This window comes from Babylonia areolata, chromosome 33 (genome assembly GCF_041734735.1).
Source record: "Babylonia areolata isolate BAREFJ2019XMU chromosome 33, ASM4173473v1, whole genome shotgun sequence".
NCBI classification, from domain to species: domain Eukaryota; kingdom Metazoa; phylum Mollusca; class Gastropoda; order Neogastropoda; family Buccinidae; genus Babylonia; species Babylonia areolata.
This window is the reverse complement of record NC_134908.1, coordinates 15,920,668-15,925,667: the sequence shown is the minus strand read 5'-3', so window position 1 is coordinate 15,925,667 and position 5,000 is coordinate 15,920,668.

Genomic DNA, 5,000 nt, shown 5'->3' with positions numbered 1-5,000 from the left:
GACAGACAGACAACAGAGACAGGGAGAAAAACACAGAGAGAGTCAGACAGACAGACAACAGAGACAGGGAGAAAAACACAGAGAGAGACAGACAGACAGGCAACAGAGACAGGGAGAAAAACACAGAGAGAGACAGACAGACAGGCAACAGAGACAGGGAGAAAAACACAGAGAGAGACAGACAGACAGGCAACAGAGACAGGGAGAAAAATACAGACAGACAGACAGACAACAGAGACAGGGAGAAAAACACAGAGAGAGTCAGACAGACAGACAGTCAGACAGACAGACACAGACACTGACATTATTTCATTGTCTTTTCAGCATTAAAGCCCTCGAGACAAGGGGGAATGAAAATCAAAGAGACAGAGAGAGATTCCTTGGACTTAACTCTTCTCCTTTCCCTCGCTCTTCGATAGCTCTTCAATGCCTGACAATCCAGATGTATAATTATCTTCCGACAAGGCAAGACCACACACAGACCAGAACGTTCTGGGGAATTCTGGCATTACCAACCGGATAGTTTTCTTCACTGCAATATATTGTAACCATAACTGTAATTGTAATCTATGCTGGTTTAACAATGGTATACATTCTCTACGTAGCCCAACATGAAAGGTTTTGTTTTGTTTTTTTAAACTCATGATGACATAAATTTATATTTCATGTCATTATATGGTACGATTTCGTCATAGCTAATACGTCAAATGTTGTTCAAACCAGCTCTGCTCAGGAAGGCCAATGCTGGAAGTGGTGATCTTCGGCTGTCAATGTAGCGCTTTCGCAGCGCCAATTACATGCTTGGATTTACAATGTCTTTTGTCAGGAAACGTTACAAAAAAGGGTGCAAAATTATAATTATCACGTTCGTTAGGAAGTCAACTTCCAGCAAATCCATTGTCAATCTCCAGCCAAAAGGTAGTCAGTCTCCACCAAATATCACTATTTGTTGAATACATTTTGGAGGGTTAAAACTAACTCTAGTTCCAGTACCCTCGTTTTGAAAATTTGTAAAAATGAAATCGGGTTCACAGAGGTTGTAGACTTTATGGATTTGTAAGACACAAGTAACTGTCATGAAAAAAAAGCAATGGTGATGGAGACTAATATATTGAATAACAGATGGGATAAACGGAATGATACAAAGGAAAGACCTCCCAGCCCAAAGTCTGACACGTCTGTCTGTCTGCCTCTGTCGCTCACCGCAGCAACTGTAATGTTATGTTATAACTGTGATGTATTATCAAAAGCTTTTAGTCAGATTAGATTCACACTGGTGTTGCTTGTGAGGACTCCACTGTCTGTAACTTGTTTGGCTTTAAAACATTGAACACACACGAATAGCCTCTCTCTGTATGTTTGTTTACCTCCCTTGCTCTCTTCACTCCTCACCCCCTCTCCTCCCTTCCCTCCCTCACTGATCTCTCATGCATGTGACTCCACGTTCAACATTCAGTCTGCCTTTCAAGTGTAACGTGCTATAAACACGATTCCCCAGACACCTCTCGTCAACCCTCCAAAAAATCTTCAACGTACCCAGACACCCTCAGCCCTAAAGGGCAGCGCTGTTTGCCACAGACAGGTCACAGCGGTAACATCCATCTGCCAGACTTCACGCAGCGGAATAACGTTGAATTTCTATTTCTAACTACCCCTCCCCCTCTCTTCTTTACTCCTCTTTCTTTACTTTACCTCACCCCACCCCACTACCTCCCCCTCCACCCTTATTCTTCCCACTCAGTCCGTCCCGGCATGCACCTATCTTTTTCCGCTCCAGACATCTACCCAATCTCAGAAAAGTAAAGCCAGGTGAGCAGAATGACCCAGACAGATCAACTGTCTGTCTGGTTCTGCACTGTTGCGCGGTTCTGTAATTGTCGCACGTGCATGCAAATTCACGCTCTTTCCACTCTCTTCAGCAGATTCCTCTGACCCAGCCCCTTGCTGCTGGTTCCTTTCCCTTCTTGTGAAAATGCACAGATCGAAGTAAATAAGGAGAACTAGGAGATAGTGGAAATAATCTTCTTTTTTTGATATACCTGTTTGTGTACACTTGACTGAACTCTGAATGAATGACACCTATCGTTTTCCGCTCCAGATATCTACCCAATCTCAGAAAAGCAATGCTAAGTGAGCAGAGTGACCCAGACAGATCGTGTGTCTGTCTGGTTCTGCACTGCTGCTTGGTTCTGTAAGTGTCTCACGCGCATGCCAACGCACGCAAGCGTTTAAGCTTGCAGACACACGTTAATGCATGTGTTTTTGCACATCAAAGCTTCACTGACAGCAACTGCTGTTAAGACGTGAAATACAGAGTAAATTCAGAATGGTTGCATGCAACAGTGATGTGTTGATGCAGTGACGGACGGACTTTCAGCCATTCTAAGATCCTATACATCTCTCTCTCTCTCTCTCTCTCTCCATCTTCTCCCTCCACCCTCTCTACCACCCCCTACCCCCCCTTCTCTCACTCACTGATCTCTCATGCATGTCACTCCACGTTCAACATTCAGTCTGCCATTCAAGTGTAACGTGCTATAAACACGATTCCCCACACAACTCTCGTCAACCCTCCAAAAAAACTCTTCAATGTCCAGCAAAACCCATACACCCTCAGCCGTAAAGGACAGCAGTGTTTGCTACAGACAGGTCACAGAGGTAACATCCATCTGCCAGACTTCACGCAGCGGAATAACGTTGAATTTCTATTTCTAACCACCCCTTTCCCTCTCTGTTTTACTCCCCATTCTTTACTTTACCTCACCCCAACCCACTACCTCCCCCTCCACCCTTAATCTTCCCACTCAGTCCGTCCCGGCATGCACCTATCTTTTTCCGCTCCAGACATCTACCCAATCTCAGAAAAGCAAAGCTAGGTAAGCAGAGTGACCCAGACTGATCAAGTGTCTGTCTGGTTCTGCACTGTTGCGCGGTTCTGTAACTGTCGCACGTGCATGCAAACTCACGCTCTTTCCACTCTCTTCAGCAGATTCCTCTGACCTGTCCCTTTGTGACTGGTTCGTTTCCCCTCTTGTGAAAATTCACAGACTGAAGTAAATAAGGAGAACTTGGAGATCGTGGAAATAATCTTCTTCTTCTTTTGATATACCTGTTTGTATACGCTTGACTGAACTCTGAATGAATGACACCTATCTTTTTCCGCTCCAGACATCTACTCAATCTCAGAAAAGCAATGCTAAGTGAGCAGAGTGACCCAGACAGATCGTGTGTCTGTCTGGTTCTGCACTGCTGCTTGGTTCTGTAATTGTCTCGCGCATGCCAACGCACACAAGCGTTTAAGCTTGCAGACACACGTTAATGCATGTGTTTTTGCACATCAAAGCTTCACTGACAGCAACTGCTGTTAAGACGTGAAATACAGAGTAAATTCAGAATGGTCACATGCAACAGTGATGTGTTGATGCAGTGACGAACTTTCAGGCATTCTAAGATCCTATACATCTCTCTCTCTCTCTCTCTCTCTCTCTCTCTCTCTCTCTCTCCACCCTCTCTACCCTCCCCTTCTCTCACTCACTGATCTCTCATGCATGTCACTCCACGTTCAACATTCAGTCTGCCATTCAAGTGTAACGTGCTATAAACACGATTCCCCACACAACTCTCGTCAACCCTCCAAAAAAACTCTTCAATGTCCAGCAAAACCCATACACCCTCAGCCGTAAAGGACAGCAGTGTTTGCTACAGACAGGTCACAGCGGTAACATCCATCTGCCAGACTTCACGCAGCGGAATAACGTTGAATTTCTATTTCTAACCACCCCTCCCCCTCTCTTCTTTACTCCTCTTTCTTTACTTTACCTCACCCCACCCCACTACCTCACCCTCCACCCTCAATCTTCCCACTTAGTACGTCCCGGCATTCACCTATCTTTTTCCGCTCCAGACATCTACCCAATCTCAGAAAAGCAATGCTAAGTGAGCAGAATGACCCAGACAGATCAACTGTCTGTCTGGTTCTGCACTGTTGCGCGGTTCTGTAATTGTCGCACGTGCATGCAAACTCACGCTCTTTCCACTCTCTTCAGCAGATTCCTCTGACCCAGCCCCTTGTGGCTGGTTTCTTTCCCCTCTTGTGAAAATACACAGATCAAAGTAAATAAGGAGAACTAGGAGATAGTGGAAATAATCTTCTTTTTTTGATATACCTGTTTGTGTACACTTGACTGAACTCTGAATGAATGACACCTATCTTTTTCCGCTCCAGACATCTACCCAATCTCAGAAAAGCAATGCTAAGTGAGCAGAGTGAACCAGACTGATCATGTGTCTGTCTGGTTCTGCACTGCTGCTTGGTTCTGTAAGTGTCTCACGCGCATGCCAACGCACGCAAGCGTTTAAGCTTGCAGACACACGTTAATGCATGTGTTTTTGCACATCAAAGCTTCACTGACAGCAACTGCTGTTAAGACGTGAAATACAGAGAAAATTCAGAATGGTCGCATGCAACAGTGATGTGTTGATGCAGTGACGGACGGACTTTCAGCCATTCTAAGATCCTATACATCTCTCTCTCTCTCTCTCTCTCGCTCTCTCTCTCTCTCTCTCTCTCTCCATCTTCTCTCTCCACCCTCTCTACCACCCCCACCCCCCCTTCTCTCACTCACTGATCTCTCATGCATGTCACTCCACGTTCAACATTCAGTCTGCCTTTCAAGTGTAACGTGCTACAAACACGATTCCCCAGACAACTCTCGTCAACCCTCAAAAAAAAAAACCTCTTCAATGTCCCGCAAAACCCAGACACCCTCAGCCGTAAAGGGCAGTGCTGTTTGCCACAGACAGGTCACTGCGGTAACATCCATCTGCCAGACTTCACGCAGCGGACTAGTGCTTGAATTTCTATTTCTAACCACCCCTCCCCCTCTCTGTTTTACTCCCCTTTCTTTACTTTACCTCACCCCACCCCACCACCTCCCCCTCTACCCTTAATCTTCCCACTCAGTCCGTCTCGGTATCCACCTATCTTTTTCCGCTCTACA